This window comes from Dromiciops gliroides, chromosome 6, assembly GCF_019393635.1.
Source record: "Dromiciops gliroides isolate mDroGli1 chromosome 6, mDroGli1.pri, whole genome shotgun sequence".
Classification (NCBI taxonomy): domain Eukaryota; kingdom Metazoa; phylum Chordata; class Mammalia; order Microbiotheria; family Microbiotheriidae; genus Dromiciops; species Dromiciops gliroides.
The window spans coordinates 233531840-233552934 of NC_057866.1; the positions used below are offsets into that span (position 1 = coordinate 233531840).

The 21095-nt window shown below is 39.4% G+C and overlaps 1 pseudogene; it reads left to right on the plus strand.

The window, feature by feature from the left end:
• The first annotated feature begins 1000 nt into the window (after positions 1-1000).
• On the plus strand, positions 1001-19129 carry LOC122732239 (annotated as a pseudogene).
• Positions 19130-21095: the final 1966 nt, after the last annotated feature.

A 21095-nucleotide genomic window follows, 5' to 3' on the forward strand; every position in this document is an offset into this window, starting at 1 on the left:
CATTTTTGGCTTTCCCTTTAAGGGGAAAGGAGTGCCCTGAGCCATATGGCCAAAGGCTTGACATTCTTCCCACTGATTCTAGTTACAGAAAGACCATCACAAATATTGAGTAGTAAATAAACCTGTTAAAACAAACTGATAGCAAATAGAGGTCAAAGATGTTACATAGATTAGAATGCACTGGAAAATACATAGAATAAATGAGTCTTACTACTGGTAATGCGACATACACATTTTTATTTTTACCCAGAGGAGAATTCCCTAACATTCCTAACATTTCTAGCCATCAGCTAGGGACCTGTTGAAGAGTCATAAACTGAACTGTTTTTATCAGTGGAAGTTGCACTAAAGAAGGCACATTGTCATCTGCTTTTCTGCTGCACCCTAAAAACCATGGAACCCCTGCAACTAACTTGCAGCTAAAATCTTCCTCATGTGTCATCTTCCCCATTAGAATATGATCTCCTAGAGAGCAAGGACTATCTGACTTTCGGGGTCCCTATTGTTTAGGATAGTCCTTTTCATATAATAATGTTGAATAAACACTTCATTCAGAAACTGTTCATTATATCTTTAAATCATTCAGTCTTTTTGTTTGCTTTTTAGCCTGAATATTCCTAGAAAAGAGAAGGGATGCTGAGCTTTGGGTACAGTTGATTGGAGGGAAAATTGAAGGAGAACAGACACATCGTAGTTGTGTGACCCATACAAGTCGGTTAAATAAGGAATCATAATAGCACCTAACTCCCAGGGTAGTTGTTGCGAGGATCAAATGAGAAAATATTTGTAAACTGCTTAGCATAATGCCTGGCATCTAGTACACACATAATAAATGTATATACCCCTCTTACTGGTGGATAAAAAAAAAAAAAGAGTGAGTTTACAAAATGGCCTCAGTAGACATCCAGCCAAGTCCATGGGCCCCTACAGGTGAGATATTTGAAAACCACAAGAGAAAACCAACTTTGAATAGAAGTTACACATTCCAAACACACTCAGGATGCTTCAGCTCCTCATTGCCACATTTGCTAGAGGGAGGCTACGTTGTCAACCTATTCCAATTGCTTCTGGATGTGATGGAAAATGTAAAGATAAGAACCACGTGTCATTAATGCTTCATACGATTCACCAAGCCGACTCTGATGGGTGAGGGCTACTGCTTATCTAAGAACATTTCTGAGTTACTGCTTCCATGACTCACATCTACATCCAGCAAGGAGAAAACTCTGCCTAATGTTTTACATTATTTGCTCAGCTCTCCATCAATCATCCCTGCCCTGGAAACCATGCTTGTTTCTGCTTTCCCGGTAGGAAAATTCATGCCCTTTTTACTCCAGGATAATGGAAATGAGGAGCTTTTCACCCAGGTATTCAGCATCCATCGAGAACATATTACTGGTTCACAATTGGCAGCACCCTATGTTATTGTTCATTGAGCCCCTGTGTTGCAGCCTAGTTTAATACATTCTGTCCTATTAGTTATTTTCCAATGTTATCAACCTATGGAACAGAACAGAAGGACCATCTTTTGTGCATTTCTCATGTACTTTCACCTAAAACAATGATTTTTGTTGTGACTAGATAATCTCTGCCTCTCTATGAAAATTTTTCTGCATGTTGTATGCTATCCGGTGTGAGAAAATAATGGGTTTGGGGGGGGCGTCCCAGAGAGCCCCCCCCCCCACACACACACACACACTTTCAAGGGCCTAACTCCAGATCCTTGCCTGACTTCTTTTAAGGCCATCCCAGAGTCAGTAAAGTTGGAACTTGAACTCTCAATAGATTTTATAACCACACCTACCTGAAAGATTTTTTTCCCTTCAGAGGGTCTGTCCTCTGGACTCTGACCTCAGCATATACTGCTCATTTTAATATGGACCACCCTTAAGTCCAGTAAACCAATAGATTTGAATGATGCTAGTCAGTTAGCTTTGAGCACTGTGTAAGGGCCACCTCTTCTCCAGATGTAAGGGAACTTACACTCTCTCACAGTTCCTTGGCCTGGGACACTGGAGGAGGCAGCCATGGGGCCCCCTCACTCTCTCTCTCTATCCTAGGTAATGTAGGGCTTCTGAACTTTCAAAGCCATGTGCTCTCTCTTTACTAACATTTAATATACTTTAATAAATGCTTAATGCCAAAAGACTGGTGCTATAGCCTCTAATTTATAAGTATAAATATTAGAAATCCCAGCTAAGTTCCCTAAAACCTAGAACAGAGACTGACACCCCCATATCATTTCAAATGACACACCAGCATGGGAAAAGAGAAAATCATGGGGACATGTCATACTTTAAAAGGGAAAAGGAGAAGGAGATAATGTTCTCATGTGAAAAAAAGAAATGTCCAGTTTCACCAGATATATTCTCATTAGATAATATTTGTAAAGCCCTTAGCATAGTAACTAGAACATAATGGGCACTTAACAAATTCTTGATTCTTTACTTATTTTCCTCATTCCACTGCATTTTTGTCCAGCCTCTATGTTTGTAGACTTTATTTTCACTTTCTTTATAAGAACTTCTGAGATGTGTTTTTCTCCTTTGTTTTCTTTTAAATGAGTTTGTCCTCTGGCCTTTATTAATCATCTACTACATGCTAGGTGGGCAGGTAATTGGCACAGTGGACTGAGTACCAGGCCTGAAGTCAGGAAGACTCCTCTTCCTGAGTTTAAATATAGCTCAGAATCTTAATAGCTATGTGATCCTGGGCAAGTCACTTAACCCTGTTTGCCTCAGTTCCTCATTGATAAAGTGAGTTTGACAAGGAAAGGGCAAACCATTCCTGTATCTTTGCCAAGGAAACCAAAATGGGGTTAAAGAATCAGACACAACTGAAATGACTGAACAACATGTGCTAGGTACTGTGCTAAGTGCTGAGGATACAAAAAAAAAGGCAAAAGACAGTCCCTTTTCTCAAGGACAGAACAGTTTAATGTGCACAACATGAAAACAACTATGTACAAACAAAATATATAAGGATGAAATAGAGATAAGCAAATAGATGGGAGTTTCTAGTATTACTGGGGATAAAGAAATGTTTCTTGGAGAAGGTAGAATTTTAGCTGAGATGAAGGCAATCAAGGTGGCAATCTCCTTTAATCACAGAAATATTTCCTTGCTTCAATACAATGGCAAGATAATGTCTATTTGTTTGCTTGTGTTCAGTTGCTAAATTCACAGGAGAAATATATAGTAAAGTAGAAAGCATAACAATAACATCTTCTGACTTCTTAAGACTGTTCTGAAAACAATTTAAGAACTGCTTTTAAACATATCATAAAATGGACACAAGAACACATCTTATTCTCTCTCCAGTCTCTCTTGTCTCCCTCTTCTCTCTCCCTCCCTCCTTCTCTCTCTCTCTCTCTCTCTCTCTCTCTCTCTCTCTCTCTCTCTCTCTCTGTCTCTTTCCTACCCACTTCACCAACTAAAGGGTATTCTTCAAACCGTTGGAGTATAGAACTTTCACATGTTTATATAGGGTGTGCTGCTAGATTTTGCTTCCCTCCTGCTATTTCTAGTACCTAGACTCCAGTGAATTGGGTTTCCTGAAACTTAAATTAACCCTCTATCAGTTCCCTTATTCTGACTCACAATTTTCAATCAGGAGCGGCTGAGTGGCAGAAGGGATAGAGCACTGAGCCTGTAATTAAAAAGGACTAAGTTGAAATCTGGCCTCAGACACTTAATAGCCGTGTAACTGTTGGTAAATCACTTAACCAGTTTGCCTCAGTTTCCTTGTCTGTAAAATGAGCTAAAGAAAAAAAAAAGGCAATAACTCCAGTATCTTTACCAAGAAAACTCCCAATATGGTCATGAAGAGTTGGACAAGACAGAACAACAACATCTTTTATGAAATTCCATGAGTCTCTCTTGTAAAATGTTGTATCCTCTATATAGTAAATGGTCTTTTATGGTATAATGGATATAACCAGCAGTAGCATCCCTCAATAAGGAAGAGGATCAAATGAGACAGGGCTTTTAAATTTCATAAAGGGCTTTTAAATTTTAAAGCTATTCTCGTGCCCTAAAGATATAAACTTTTCTAATGTGGCAAGAGTTATCCCTAATTTTGTAGCATAGGTGTGTTGTTTTTTGGCTTTAAAGGAGACAGAATAGAAATCTCTAGCCTCTCTCCTTCCACTATTCTCCAAGGGATAACTTGATTTGTGCCAGGAGGGCAAGAAGGATTTGGAAGGGCCAGAGGCCACCCTCCTCTCCTTAGAGAGAGGGGGTAGCAGGCTAAAATTATATTATTCATCTAGAAGATAGGATTTTCTGGTTCAATACAACTTCAGATTGCTTTTCACAATTGGGAATAGTAGGACCTCTTTCCCACCTTTCCCATCAGTTCCAAAAAGAACCCATGGAGCAATTAGTCAAGAAAGCCATTGATCCAAATAGTAAAATAGAAGTCAGAGAAAGTATACATTGTTGAATATGCACCAGACAAAGGAGAATGAAAAAGCTAACTTACCTCACTGAGGTAACTCAGCTCATCCAAGGAGAAGTTCACCAAAATCTCTAGTGTAGCAAGCTAGGGACATGAGGGAGATTGTCAGCTTTTCTTAAGTTGGCTTCTTGCCAGTCTTTTCCTTCAGCAACCTGAGATAGGTTTGGCACCTTTTATCTTCTTTCTCAAAGCCAGAGTCGCACTAAGTGACTAAAGCATGTGAAGCACAAAGCGATTTAAACATACTCAAAACTTAAAGAGAACAGAAAAGTTCTCCTCTGCCCTGATTACACCAACCCTGCACCACCTGTTACACAGGTGGGTGACATTAATCTCAACCAATAAACACTGGGTACCATACCAATAGGTTTGTGATAGAAATGGTGTGTCTCCCTCAATTGGCAGGATACATTATTCAAGTCCTGGGCCTTCTCTCCCTTCTCCACCATTCCTTCCTTTTTTACTGCTGTTAACAATTAAGCTGTAAAACATGTTCCTCTCAGATAAGAACAAACTACGTACTTCAAGCCCTAAAAGCTTATTCCCACTCCCCCAAATTTCCCATCCCTTTCCCTGCTGAGTCAACAGAAGTTTTCTAAAATTAGATAACAAAGATTCACAAATTTTCAGGGTCTGGTCATCCCAGGGGTAGGGGAAGCCACTGTGGTGCCACATCTGGGGGTGGGGGGAAAGGAGGGTGGTCTATATGTTTAGAAATGTCAGTAAAGGATGTGAACCCAGATGAGGGAGGGACCTTGCATTAGATTTAAGATAAAAGGAGAACTTCACTGTAAAAAAATCTGCAGTACCCAGAAGGGGTACTTGCCTGTCCTTGCAAGGTTGAGAATAAATGGCCTTCCTGCTTTACATCAGACCGGAGTCCTATCTAAGTTTATCTGTTTCTTACAGTTTGGCAACTAGGGTTAAACTAGTTTGTAAGAAGGGATTTCTTTTCTCTTTTATATTGAAAAATATGGATAATTATCTAAAATACCAGGCAATAAGAATTGTTCCATTTACTATTTGTTTTGTTTTTTTTTCAGTTTTTTGCAGGGCAATGGGGGTTATGTGTGACCCAGGGTCACACAGCTAGTAAGGGTTAAGTGTCTGAGGCTGGATTTGAACTCAGGTCTTCCTGAATCCAGGGCCGGTGCTCTATCCACTGCACCACTTAGCTGCCCCCTCCATTTACTATTTAATTGTTTTCCCCCAGACCTATTGAGTCTCTACCCTTTATTGGTTCCTGAGGCAGGAGGTTTCTAGAACAGTCTAAAAATTCCATTAGCTATATGATCTTGGGTAATCAATTCACAGAATCACAAATCTGAGTGTTGGAAGAGGCATTAGCAGCCACATAGGCCAACACATACATGAAAGAAATCACCACCAATGGTTAGGAAATATTGTATTGGAGCAGCTAGATGGCACAGCGGATAAAGCACTGGCCTTGGATTCAGGAGGACCTGAGTTCAAATGCGGCCTCAGACACTTGACACTTACTAGCTGTGGAACCCTGGGCAAGTCACTTAACCCTCATTGCCCTGCCCAAAAATTTCTTAAAAAAGGAAATATTTGATTGAGATCATTGGCTCCTTTGAAATTATCACTATTCTCCTACTTGTGCCCTTTCAGCCAAAAAGAACAAATTTAATCCCTCCACTACTTGCCAGCCATTCTAAATACCTATATTCAGCTATCATGTGCTCCCTGAGTCTTTTATTCTCCAGGCTAAACATCAGCAGTTAGTTGAACTGATCTTCATGTACTCAAAGACTCAAGGTTTTTACATCTTTTAAACTGTGGCACAAAGAACTGAATACTCCAGATGAGATTTGGTATGGCCATGACATGATGTCTGGGGTTTTTTTGGAAACCATGCTACTGTTAATGCAGCCCAAGATCATATTAGACTATTTGATGGCACCATGACATAGTTGACTAATATTAAGCATGCAAAAAACTAACCCTCTCCCCCAATCTTTTTTTGTTTCAGAAAAAAAATGTATGCTTATCAATAATTCCCCAGTCTGGTATTGCAAAGTTGATTTCTTTTATTCAAGTGTAAACTTTACATTTATTATTTATAATTCTACCTTATTAGAAGCATCATAATTCTCTAGACTGTCAAGATCCTTTGGATACCTGACCCTGTCATCCAGTATGTTAGCTATCCTTCCCAGATTTCTGTCATTGTCAAATTAGATAAATCTAACATCAATGCTGTTATCTAAGCTACTGCTAAAAACGTGGATAAGCAAAAGGCAAAGCAGAGATCCCTGTGACACTCTTAGTTGGAAACCTCCTTCCATGTATCCATTGATCTATTAACAACTACCCCTGGAATCCAACTATAGCTCCAGTTCTAACTCCATTTAATCATAATGTCATGTAATTCAATTTTCTCCACAGGAATAACATGAAACATTATATCAAAGGCTTCACTAAAATTTCAGTAAGTCTATAAATAAAGCAGGCAACTGGGTGGCACAGTGCTGAAGTCAGAAAGCCTCATCTTCCTGAGTTCAAATCTAGCCTCATATACTTATTAGCTGTGTGATCCTGTGCAAATTACTTAACCTTGTTTCCTTAGTTCCTCATTTTTAAAATCAGCTGGAGGGGCAGCTAGGTGGTGCAGTGGATAAACCACCGGCCCTGGATTCAGGAGTACCTGAGTTCAAATCCGGACTCAGACACTTGATACTTACTAGCTGTGTGACCTTGAGCAAGTCACTTAACCCTCATTGCCCTGCAAAAAATAAAAAAATAAAAATATTTTAAAAATAAAATCAGCTGGAGAAGGAAATGGCAAACCACTCTAGTATCTTTGCCAAGATACTGGGTCACACAATGGAAATGACTGAATAACAAAAAATGCTTTAATTATATTAAGAAAAAATAGGTGGAACTAACTCTTTTAATTGATAACTGTCTTTCCCAGAACACTATTTCAGGAAAATCCTAGCCACATTTCACCTCACTCATTTTTCTCTGCTTACCTCCTCCCCAACTTTTTCACCAATTCCATTGCCAGTGAAAGCACACATACCCTTCTCTCCATCTCCCTCACTTTATGAAATAATTAAACATAATAAAATTAAGCTTTAAAATGTTACATAGGTGGAGTTACTCAAGAATTTTACTTAGAACTGCATAAATCAGGGTGTCTTGAGATTTACTGAATAGGTAAGAAAAAGCAAAGAAAAAAAAAGACTTTCATTTTATTAATGGGCTTCTCCATTCTAGTGGCTGCCTTGATCCTTGGATAACAGCTATACTATATTGCTAGGACTAAATGTTTTAAAATATTTTCTAACAGATGAAAACATACACAAGATTAAGTTCCCCTTGCTTAGACTTCACTAAGGCACTCTTCTATATAACAAGAAAAAAATGATCAGTCTATACAGCATTGATGGTGATTTGTGACTTTCTATTTCTTTCTTATAGAGTCATGCAGTGTCAGTGACCTTAATAAACTCTTCTGTCATTTCCCAAAATATAGCATCGTTCTTTGAATCTAATCAGCATACTGGAAGAAACAGGCCAATGTGGTAAGATTATTGGAATTTGGCAGACCAATTGGGATGAGTCACACCTGGTCTTCCCTGAGTGATGTGTGCTGCTAATGTCAGCAGGAGAAACCACTCTCCACAGGCAATTTTGAAGGACCTCCCCTTTTGGGGAGGAAGAGTAAATGCTTGCTGAGGGGAGCTCAGTCTCTTCCAGAGTTTCTTTCTTTCTGCTGCGTGGGAGCAGCATGAGCAGACAAGTCTTGGGGGCCCTGGCTGAAAAGCTGTTTTCCATTGAAGCTACAGACCCCAGGTGGTGAGTTAACATATGAGCCCTGCTCTTTTGAATTAGCTGAACTGGAAGCAAGTTTGGGGATTGTATAGACTTAGGTTAGAGTTAGGATGATTATCCGTATTTCTTTTTCCCTATTCCCTTGTCTTTGATTTTATTAATTTCACCTTTGCTGTTTATTTCATTCCCATTAATAAAACCTGATTCATTTGTGGAAAAGAGGCTGTTAGGCTCTCTTTTCTTATTGGCCTGGGAGATATATCTAAAAAGTCAGTTCGGAGGGGAAGGAGCTTTGGACCTAGAGGTCCCTCATTATTTCTGGGTCCCCAATATTACAGTGAGCCACTCAATTAACTCTCCATATATTAAATTTGGCCCTCACACCAAAGAGCCCAAAACTAACTCTCTATAATTTCCTTTAAAACCGGGGTATAGCATCATTACAAACATAACTAGAAACACATAATATCTCCATTAAAAGATAATATTTCATAAATCTCTGTGGCCCTGGCACACTTACCTTCTTTGAGTTTCCATTTGCTCATCTGTAAAATGAGGAGTTTGGTCTACTTGGTCTCTAAGATCCGTTCCAGTTCCCAAACTATGATCCTATGTTTTAATTTCACACACACACACACACACACACACACACACACACACACACACACATAAAATATCACAGAAGTTGAAATAGCATTAGTAGTCTAGAAATATTTGTATATATGTATATGTGTGTATGTATGTATGTGTGTTTGTATACACACACACACATAAAAAAAAGGTTTCTCCCATTCTAATAGAATATTTTTTTTATTTGTGCTGTATTTCTTGCTCTCCTATACTTTGGACTTATTTATGTATTTGAATCCTATGTAGTTAAAATGACCAAACTTGGCCTCTGCGAAGAAATGAGAAATGGACTTCTCTCCTTTTTAATGAATGGGGGACTCAATCTAGAATATTGCCAGACTACATGTTGTTTAATTTGGCTGTACTTTTTTTTTTCTTTCCTTTGTATTCTTTGTTACAAAGGACATCTTACTGAGTAAGGGAGTGGGGTACCTTGAGACAAGGTGGAGTAAAATAAATGAATAAGACTTTAAAATAAGTTTAAAAAACAGAAAGAGAGTGAGAGGCAGGGAATGGGGAGGGAGGAAGTAACTTAGGAAGCAATGGAGGGAGGGAAGGAGGAAGAGACAGAGACAAAGAGTCAGTGAGTACATTGACCCTGGAATCATAGGACCTGGACTCAAATCTTTCCTCTGACACTTGCTATCTATGCCAATTTAAGCAACTTAAATTTCCTGGGATTTAGCTTCATTATATGTAGAACCCATAAATCTTATAGTACTAGAAAACAACAATTTGAAATGCTGTCTAGGAAACATTTCAAGAACAAAAAAAGAGAGGAATTATTCATACTACAAGGCTAACCAATTGTTAAATGTAGGTTCAAAAATTGGCAGCTAGGTGGCACAATGGATAGAATGTGAGGACTAGAGTCAGGAAAACCTGAGTTTGTCTGTCCTCAGATCTTTACTTGTTGTGTGACCCTGATCAAATCACTTAATCTCTGCTTCAATGTCTATAACTGTCATATGGGAATAATAATAATAATAATAAACAATAGCACCTACCTCCTAGGGCTATTGTGAGAATCAAACAAGATAATATTTGTAAAGCACTGATAAAACATTACTACAATGCTCCCAAGAGAATATAAAAATGCAAATGGTTCACCAATAAGGACAACCAGCCAAGAGATGAATGACTAAGTGAATCAAATGACAAATAAAAGAATTTGGCAAAAAATAAAAACCCATCCTTTAGATAGTAAGCCAAGAAGAGTTTGCAGAACTGCAGAATCAAAGCCAACAAAAACAAGCAACACTTTCAGGATGATTTGAACACAAACTTCTACTCTATGTACATGTTAACACAAAGTTCATTCAAAAAGCATTGTTTACATGCTTACCGTGTTCTAGGAACTGTGCTAATTTCTAGGCATCTAAAGAAAGGCAAAAATAGTTTCTGTCTCAAGAGGTGCATATTTTAATGGATAAACATAAAACATAAATAGACAGTATAGGGAAGGGAATCTCAGAAGGGAAGCCATTAGCAGCTAGAACTAAAAGGTCTCCTCCAGAGGGTGGGATTTGTTTGTTGTTCCTGTTTAGCCTGCATTCTCAAAGAGGACCAATGACATTAGGTGGGTGATGTCTTGAGTTACATGTGAATTGGATTTGAGTGAGGCAGAGCTGTGAAAAGTCAACAGCCTCACTGTCTCCTCCAGAATCATTGGAGTCCAATGGCTAGACACCAGGATGATCATGCATGGCCCCTGATGGCCTTTTTAAGCTAAGATATTCCAGGTCTCAGTTTGTCAGAGACAACACATAACTAATAAAAGAAGCCAGTGGAGCTAAGAGGTAGAAATAAGGAGGGAGAACATGTCAGGTATGAATGCTAGCCCAAGGAGAGACACAGGGATTATAGATGGAGAGTCCTGTGGAAGGAACAGTTTGATCATAGAGTTCATGGAGGAGAATCAAGTGTAAAAAGACTGGCAAGGTAGGAAGGAGATTGATTGTGAAGAGCATTAAATGGTGAACTGAAGACTTTATATTTGACACTGGAGCCAATAGGGAGCTGCCTCAGTTTCTTAAGTAGGAAGTGACACAGGCAGACCTGTGCTTTAAACTTTAGGAAGTTTATGGTTTGCCATCAGGGGTTACAATAACTGCTGGCAATAAGATTTTCAATACCTAGTTTAACCCTCAAAGCACATTTTTGCTTGCTTATGTCACCTGGAATTATGTTCATAGAAGGTGAGTAGTACAGACACACAGGAATACATATATGTACACACATCGTGGATCTAAGGATGGAAGAGACCTCACATACCATCTAATACAATACCTCATTTTACAAAGGAAGAAAATAATCTCTCCTTCTTACCACCCTCCCCAGGAAAATGTCTTGTCCAAGGTCAAGACATTGGAGGTGAGATTAGAATCCATATCCTCTGAATAATCCAGAGTCAATGCTCCTTCCCCTGCCCCACACTGCCTCCTGAAACTTCTTGTAATCATGCCAGAAAACCCATTGGGATACTACTCTTCCTTCTTCTTTGTGGATTGCCTATTTCTACTCATATACTTAAGTCAACTGAAACAGTTGTATGTTATTCTCACTTGTCTCCACTGAAACTACTTCCAAAAATGCTGGATTTCTTTTTTTTTAAATCTTTACCCACTCATCCCTCCAAGATAAAATATAAGGGACAACAAAAAGGGTCAGTAATCAGATGACACATACTTCTTTCTCTTATTGTGAAGAAAAAAATGTCTCTCATATCTTGGGAAGAGATTCTATGTGCACTGCTTGTGGCTTGGATATTAATTATACATTCACTGTGTGCTGTAGCTGCAGATTCAATGGTGCTCTGCTGATATGAAACACTTGGGGATATACTCTGTTAATTTCGTAATATCATGGCTATAAGTAATACTTCCCTCGAAGCTGGTAGGTTGATCTAAGGATTCTGTCTAAATAGAACTAGAAGAAATAACTTCTGAAGATATTTGAACTAATCAAGAGACTCATGACCTCTGATGCCCAAAAAAGATGGCACACTGCAAATTCAGGACAGGGCTAGTTCATAGATACTTGGAAGTGGGATTCATCTTAGGCTAATAAAGTCAGTACTCCTTACTTGATTAGGGCATAGAGAGAGGGGTCTTGTATTCTTGAATTCAATAATATAATGTTTGGATTCTGTAAACTAATCCCCTGGTGATAACTCCATCCCGAAGCCAACTTAGTGATTGGCAAGACCTTTCCAGGACTCACCATATTGTGAAAAAAGCACTCTTCTGGCTCACCTTTGGCTAGGTCCAACTCCATACCAGTTGTCTAGCCTCCATTACAGTAGTCTTTTTCCTTTTCCTCCTACTCTTCTTTTTACCCCACCCCTTCCCTTGATATTTTGTATTACTGTTAGGATGTAAGCTCCTGAAGAGTGTCGAATAACTTATTTTTTTGGTTTTTGCCTCACCAGAGCTTGGCACAGTACCTAGTAAGCAGTTAATAAATGCCCAATCTAATCTATCTGTCTGTCTACCTACCTACCCACCCCTACAGGATCAAGGATTTAAAGCTAAAAGGGAATGTAGAAATTATCTAGTTTATCTAATGGGGAAACTGTGGTCCAATGAGGTTCATTGACCTAAGCAAACTCACACAGGCAATGCAATGATAGAACTAAAATGTGTTTGTGTATACACACATACATACATATATATATATATATATGTATATGTATATATATATATATATATATATATATATATATATATATATATATATATATATGGAGAAAGAAAGAGACAGAGACAGAGAGATCCTTTCCCTAGTAGCTAGTAAGCAAAGTTATAAAAACTCAATTCTGTAAGTTAAGGTATTCAAAGGAGAAAAACAAAATGAAATATGTTACCGTGACAGTGACCAAATCTAGATGCACAGTATTCAGACAGAGACCATGAGAAACATCTGAACTAGGGAAGAGGTTTTGGTCCCTATCCTCTTTCCTTATATGCAAATTGGCAGAGTATTTCCTCAAAATGAGCAGCCTGATGGCAGATGATCTCTCCCACTCTACTGTAGCCTGAGCTGAGTGACTTTTGCCAGGTCTCCCTCCCCTGCCATGCAAACCCAGCTGCTACTTGGCACAAGTATACTAAGTTTTATTGGAAGGATACCCGGACAAGTTACAGATTCCAATGGCAGAAAGCCTTGATGCCACTCACTGCCTACACCGTGAGTATTTTTATGTTTATAAGAAGAGACATACTGACATATTGGCAAAGAATTGCAAAAAGCTTTGGGACTTTCATTTGATGAACTATATTTCCTTTCACCTTCATATATAAAGTACTAAGCTTGGGGCACTCCTTTAGCAAAGGTATTTATGAAGTTAGAGCACAAGAATAAGAATCTCTTCTTTGCTAGTTACTACCTGCATGGACTAAGACAAGTCACCTAAATTTTTAAACCTCAGTTACCTCATCCATAATATTAGATATTAGACTAGATGACCTTACAAGTTCAGGCCTGACTGGAATGTTGGATTGGAGGCAGTGTAGTCCAGGGGAGGGATCACTGGACCTTTATTAAAAAGAACTGAGTTCAAATCATGGCTTTGATGCTTATGACTTGTGTGACCTTGGAAAAATCACTCAAACCCACATAGAGCTCTGTTTCATCACTTATAAAATAAGGAGGTTGCATTAGATGATGTCTTAAAATTCTGGACTTGTAATTCTATGATATAATCAATAAATTTATAAGGAAATCCTATTTCTAAAAGCCTTCGTATGAAATTCTAAAGAGGCATTAATAAAGGAGAGAAACAGATGAATAAGAGAAGAAAATGTTCCAAAGGAGAATAAACCCCAACTTTAAGAATGACTGATGAATTGTATGAGACCAATGTAAGTTGTTTACTGGGTAAACTTGATACCTGAGGCTGGAGCAACTGAAATCCTTCTCAAAGCCAAAGGCACTTGTAAATATCAGAGAACTAAAGTTCTCTCTGCCCTTACTTTGTAGTACACTACTCCAGTGGGTTTTCTGATGTAGTAGGAATGAAATAGGGACTTTGAGCCCCTTTAATTGGTACGTTTTGGCCGCTGACCCTCCTCCCTCCATTCTTGGTGACAGATTTGCCCAGGAAGAGCCCTGCTAGCTTTCCACGAACAAGGTTTGTACAGAATAAAGCCACTGTGTAAGCTATAGCCTCGGTGTTAATCACTGTTCTTCCTCTCAGATGAACCCAAGAGAACTCACACCCTGCCACAACTCCCTGTTCCCTTCAGGCCTTTTGACACAGCCATCAGGAAACTGTCACATTTCTAATATTGATGGTCATTCCCTGCCTTTATTTTCTGAGAGAAATTTGCCTCCCATCTTCAGCTGCTGCTCCTTTTCAGTACCAAATCAGAAGATAGTGATGCTTTATTGCTCATTATGTGATATCTCTCACACTCAGAGTGTTTCAATATAATTTTCAGTCCCTTCTAGACTCCAAACCTGCAACATTGATATGATAGTTTATGATGTCATAATGAACACTTTTATTACACTCCTATTAATCAATCAGTGATTTACAGAATGTCAAAATGATGTAGTCCCAAACCACTGAATTATAAATATTTATACAACCCTTCTCCGTGCAGAAACATCCTGGAATAGTGTAGAGAGTGTGCTTTAAATCCAGGAAGTCCTGGATTCAAGTCCTACCTCTGACCTGTACTGGCTGTGTGACCCTAAGCAAGTCACTTAATCTTTCACTGTCCTAGGTAGCTTCTGTATAAGGGTCTTTGACTTTTTAAGTCTTGGACACCTTTGGCATAATGGTGAAGCCTATGGACCCCTTCTCAGACTAATGTTTTTAAAGGCCAAAAACACAAAGGATAACAAAAGCAAATGATTATGTTAAAATACAATTATCTTTTTTTTCTTTTTTTAGGCCTCTGGTTAACAAGCCCTAATATGAATCTGAATACAAGTTACAGAGAATTTGCTGACCTACATTAGTAAAGAGAATCCTTCATCTGGAATTCAAAACCAGTGAAATCACAAGGCCAATGCCTATCCCCCTGCGTAGGCCCATTACATCTGACAGTTTATCTTCCATCTTTATGCTATTGCACAGGCTACTTTTCCATGCCTCTGATGCATTCTCTTACTTCCTCCTTTTATAATACCTAGTCACAAGCCAAGATAGGAGGAAAGGCAGTGACTTGTCTGAGCTCTCCTCAAGATCCCTCCAAATGCCTTCAAAAAATGCCATAAGACAATTTCTAGAGCAGCAGAACCCACAAAAGGACAGAGTGAAATACTTTTCCAGCCACAGATAACTTAGAAGTTTGGCATTCGATCCTGGCTTGGCTCTCCCTCTTAAGAAAGCATAGGTCTTGGGGCAGCTAGGTGGCACAGTGGATAAAGCACTGGCCCTGGATTCAGGAGGACCTGTGTTCACATCTGGCCTTAGACACTTGACACATACTAGCTGTGTGACCTTGGGCAAGTCACTTAACCCTCATTGCCTGCCCCTCCCCCCCAATTTGTTTTTAATTTTAACAAAAGACAGCATAGGTCTGATGGCCTGAGACCATGAGAAGTTATGGAGAAATGAGGTCAATCCTTTACTGGTATCTAAAATATTAATTAATAATAAATGCTTATGGGGCAGCTAGGTGGTGCAGTGGATAGAGCACCGGCCCTGAAATCAGGAGTACCTGAGTTCAAATCCGACCTCAGACACTTAACCCTTACTAGCTGTGTGACCCTGGGCAAGTCACTTAACCCTAATTGCCTCACTTAAATAATAATAATAATAATAATAATAAATGCTTATTGCCAAAACACAGGTAGTTTAGTTAAATTTTTTAAAAATCATTCTCTCTCTCTCTCTCTCTCTCTCTCTCTCTCTCTCTCTCTCTCTCTCTCTCAAGTTCTTTGAGGGCACAGACACTTATTTTTGTATTTGTATATCCAGATCCTTAGAAAGTACCTGGTGTATAGTACAGGCCCAAAGTCATGATGTTTTAATAACTTTTGTGAAAATAATTTTTCCTTTGTTTTTTTGCCATTTACGAGATTTTATTTTTCACATCTAATATAAATTCATTCCCTACATATACTGCATATGATATGGTATTGTAAATTAAAAACAAAAAAAAGGAGTTATTAAACATTTTAAACCCCTTAGTGACTTTTGGACCACCCTATAGATGCTCAATAGCTGCTTATTTACTGATGATTAGCACCTTTTTTTCATTATTTACTTTGGCCCTGTAGAAATATTTTATTAACTAGGCCTAATTTAGGGGCTAATCTGACTGGGGTACTAATCTGGGGACTTTTGACTCACTGGCTATCTGACTGCTGTTAATTTAATGTGGGCTGTTTATAAAGTTCCACCACACTGCTCCACTCCCAAATTGAGAAGCAAAATATTAAGAAGCCTCTTAACTAAATAATCAAAGCAGAGTTTATTTATGAGATACTATTTAAAATTAAGAATACAGGGAAATAAAATGTACCACCTGACTGCATTGCGGTGCGTTTCTTTCCACTGCGTCTCTTTCCCACCTGCTGCACCTGGAACTTCTAATCTTGTACGCCCAGTCTCTCTATCTTGTCCTTCAGCCTCCAGTCCTCCTGTTAGCCCCCCCTCCCCTTAATCTTGTCCACTGACCTTTCCTCCTCGCTCCTAGTCCTTTAGATATTCTCCTGCATTCTTGTAGCCTCCCTGAGTCTAACTCCCAGGTCTATATATATCTTTCTTTTCTCCACTCAAATCTCAGGGCTTTTTGCACCCACACACGAAGCTAATCCGCCAGTCAGGGCTGCGGCTGGGGCTATGCTCGAGCATCCCGTGCCTCAGCACAGGCTACGCTAGAGCCTGGCTTGGAGGAGCCCAGGATCTCTCAGATAGCTCTGCTCAGGGTAGAGGGAGCTGGCGCTCCCTCCCCCCAAATGTCTGACCTGGCGTCTTGTACAGCCCACAGGGCTTTTTGTCTCAGCTGAAGCAGAGGGGGAGGGGCACCAGCACCTCCCACACAGAAGAGACCCTGAGGGCCTAAAGCTTTTTAATCTCAGCCCAAAGGTAGGGTCCCCAAATCAAAATAAATTTCCACAGCCCCATGTGTGGAATTGCATCAGGGACACTATATTGGCATTTGCTTGTTCTGTTATATTATTATCCTCATTTTACAAATGGGGAAACCAAGGTTCAGAGAGGTTAAGTGACCTGTTTAGGGTCACAGTGAGTTTCTGAGGCCAAACAGAATCCAGGTCTTCCTGACTCCAAGTCCAGAGCTCTGTATATTATGCCACAGAGCTGCCCCACCCCCATTTCCACTACTTCTCCCCTCCTGGCCCAAGGGAAACAACTCAAATCTCTTTTTCACTACTCCAATACATTTATTATACCCTCTGCAAATCTTATAACTTCTGTGGCAAATGCTCCCAGTCCCTTCAGCAATTGTTATATACATTGGAATCGAGTCCCTTTCTCTGGTTACCCTCCAACATACTAATATCCTTCCTGAATGTTATCACTCAGAACTGAACAGCATTGTGTAAAGTGAAAAAAGAAACAGAATAGCCTATATTTTGAATAGTATAATTCAATCAACGTAGCCTAAGTAAAAGACTCCACAGTTTCATCATATGGCAATGCATACCATGAATTCTCAAAGAATAAGATAGTGGGGCACCAGCACTATCAGTTTACACCATGCTGGAGAGGCATTTGCTACACCAGCATTATCCAAAATCTCTGCTTGGTTTTCTGGAAACCATGACATAAGCCCAAAGAGAAAGAAAGCGTCAAAATACTGAGGTAGGGAGGGGACACTGGACAATGTTTTATCTTCTCTGTGATAGCCAATTGTGGTAGTTGTAGCCAAAACAACTACACTTACCCTTTGCCCATATTCCATCAATTCCGTTCCCTTCCTCCACTATGCAAGTTCTGAAACCCCTACCTTTTCTACCAAGACTTGTCCCCCTGAGGGTAATGATAAGCCATGACTTACTGGGACACCATCAGTGTCTCTAACAGATGACCTGTAAATCACCACCCCCACTTTCATTTTGAATGTAACAGAATAAAATCACACATAGGCAGCAGCTACCAAGGGGGATCCTGCTATGAGCAGGTCCTCCAAGATGTTGCTCCCTTCAGATTCCTTTCTGGCTGCTTTCAGGACATAAAGGGGAGATGTGTACCATAGCAGGTCCCACCTCAATGGATTCAACTTTGCATCTATAGGATTTGACATGTTCATCTTGCTATGGAATATGAATTGTGATTATGATAACTATGCCACCCTGAAAGGACACAGTGGGACAGACATGAAGTCGCACCATAACACAGATGGGAGCATGCTCTTGTCAACTTTGACAGATAAGACTTTCATTGTGTGGGATAGTTAGATCCAAGAGAGAATTAAGAGACTGAAGCGGCATACTTCCTTTGTGAATTCTAGTTATTCTGCTAGGAGGGGGCCCCAGCTTGTCTGCACTGATAGTAATGAGACTACAGTTAAGCTTTGGGATATCTGGAAGAAAGTGGCTATCCAGATATTTCTGAATACCCAGCAGGTATTCACTGTGGGCAGGTAGGTGGCGCAGGGCCTGGAGTCAGGAAGATTCAGCTTCCTGATTTCAAATGTGACCTCAGACACTTACTAGCTGTGTGACCATGTTTGCCTCTGTTCCTCATCTCTAAACTGAGCTGGAGAAGGAAATGGCAAACCACTCTAGTGCCAAGAAAACCCCAAATGGGGTCAAAAAGAGTCAGACATGACTGAAACAATTAACAACAACCAAGTGACTGCAACCTTCAATGACACTAGTGATTAGATTATTTCTACAACTGACAGTGACATAAAGGTCTCAGCTGACCCATACTATGAGGGACCACTCCAATTCTGTGGTGGGCTTGAGACCAAATTCCGAAGGGTCTTACCTGTTATCCAACACAATGGACAACACAGTTGGGATTTAGGAGGTTCATCCTTTTTTCCCCCCAAAGAGCAGGGTATGAAGATATTTCAGGAAAACATACACAACTTTAAGAAGAATCTCCTAAGGTGTCACCTTAGGAGTCACCTCAAGGAAGTAAAATCACAGCCAATATAGCCAAACAGGTTTATATCCCACAATCAGAAGGTTCCTTTACAAGCTTCCTGGCCATTCCTTGGTCAATGAAATGGCCTTCCACTCAGATGAATGCCTCATTCTCTTTATATCCAGTGACAGAAGACTTTATATAAGAGATCCAGTGAAGATTTGAAGTGGAAGATTCAACAGTTATTTCACCGTGAGACCTTGGTTTGCATGAGTAGAATTTAATTGAATGATGTTGGGCCCTGTGTTCTCCCTTTAGATAAAGACCACTAATAGTCAAAGGTGGAGGATAAGCTTGTTTTCTAAGGTAGGGAAGGAGTTATTTATTTTTTCCTGACCAGGGTGATTTGGCAACCTCCACTTGCTTCCTGAAACCATACACCAAATTTCCCAGGTTTATTTCTCAAAGAAACAAGGCTTCTTCCAAGCATCGTGTTAGTCTGTATTTCCCAATGAAGGGAGAAGGGAGAAGCAGGAAATTTAAATTAAAAAAATCTAATAGTAACTTTAACAAAAAAGAGATAAACTAAATTTGAATCATTTATTTTTGGTGACTTCACGCTAACTTGTAGTGTTCTGTTTCCCTTTACAGGTCTTAACACATTATCCTACCATTAATATTCTCAGACACTAACTAGCTGTGCTATCCTGGGAAAGTCACTTGATCCTGTTTGTCTCAGTTTCTTCATCTGCCAAGTGAGGTAGAGAAGGAAATGGCAAAACACTCCAGTATCATTGCCAACAAAACCCCAATGGGGTCACAAAGAGTCAGACATGACTGAAAATGACTCAACAACAGAAGAGACAGAGAAAATTGCCTATTCATATCCATCAAGCTAGATAAATAAAAAAATGAAATAAATAGAAAAAAATAGATACTAAATAGAAAACATGCATCTAAAGGAACCCATATTGGGGGGAAATACAGAGACAGAGGCAGAGACAGATAGAGAAAGAGAGATGGAAATCAGTAAGAAACAAAACCCATGAGCGAGAGAGAATATAGCATAATGGAACTGACCTCAGTGTGAGGAAAACCTGGATTTATTTTCTGCCTCTCACTCATTCTGGATAGGTGCCCCTGAGCAGGTTACCTAGGTTCTTAGTGCTCCCAGATAAATCTCTAAGACTCTAAGTGGCATGTTATAGCTTACTAAAAAGAAATGACATATGTAAAAGATGGAGTCTGGAATATCATGTGTTACTGTCGCAAAAAGAGCTCTCTCCACTTGTGAAGGGGCTCATGTGTAATGTCATTTCTTAGTGTAAGATGATGATGGAGATGGAGATGGTGATGGTGATGAATAATTATATTCCTTCAATGGTTTCTCTTACTCATCTAAACTTACACTATACTTTTCTTCTGTGAGAATTCAGGGACCTCCTTCCCTACCCACATCATCTCATTTTATAAATAAATAGCATCTTCTGTTTCTTTCAGAAGAAAAATCTCTAACTCACTCTCAACTTTCAATAAGAGAATTAACGTTTTCTCTGTAGAAATAATAGGGAGAGAAACTTCCACTCCCAAACTTCCATTCCCTTATCATTACCCACACAACTGGTGATTTTAGCCATCCTACTTTTTTTCTTAATTAAAGTAAATCAATTAATAAGCAAAGAAAACACAGTAGATAATCTAAAATAGTTCATTTGGACTACTAGATGCCATGGGCAACTCCTGGAACTCCTGACATCTCAGGAATGGAGGAGAGATAACCATTTATTAGATGCCTGTTCTTTTCCTCAGAATTGAAAAGGAATGCAATGTATTAAAAGCTCAGTGAAATATATTTTACTAAGCCACTCATTCAGCTCATAGCCATCTGCCTGACTCAGCCACTCATGGATGATTCTCCATAGTGGGGAAGAGGAGGGAGGTAAGGAATGGTGAGCCATTTCACGTCCTACTCCATTCACACTACAAGACAGTTCTTTCATTCCTCATGGCTCAACTATTTTAGCAAAACTTTTGATGAATTATATCATATTTATCTTATGGAAAAAATAGATGGAGAGAAATGAGCTAGGTGACAATACAATTAAATGGATTTTAAATTGGTTGAATGATAACACAAAGAGTAGTAATTAACAGTGTCTTCCTGAAAGATTATCTTCAGTGTCTTCTCAAT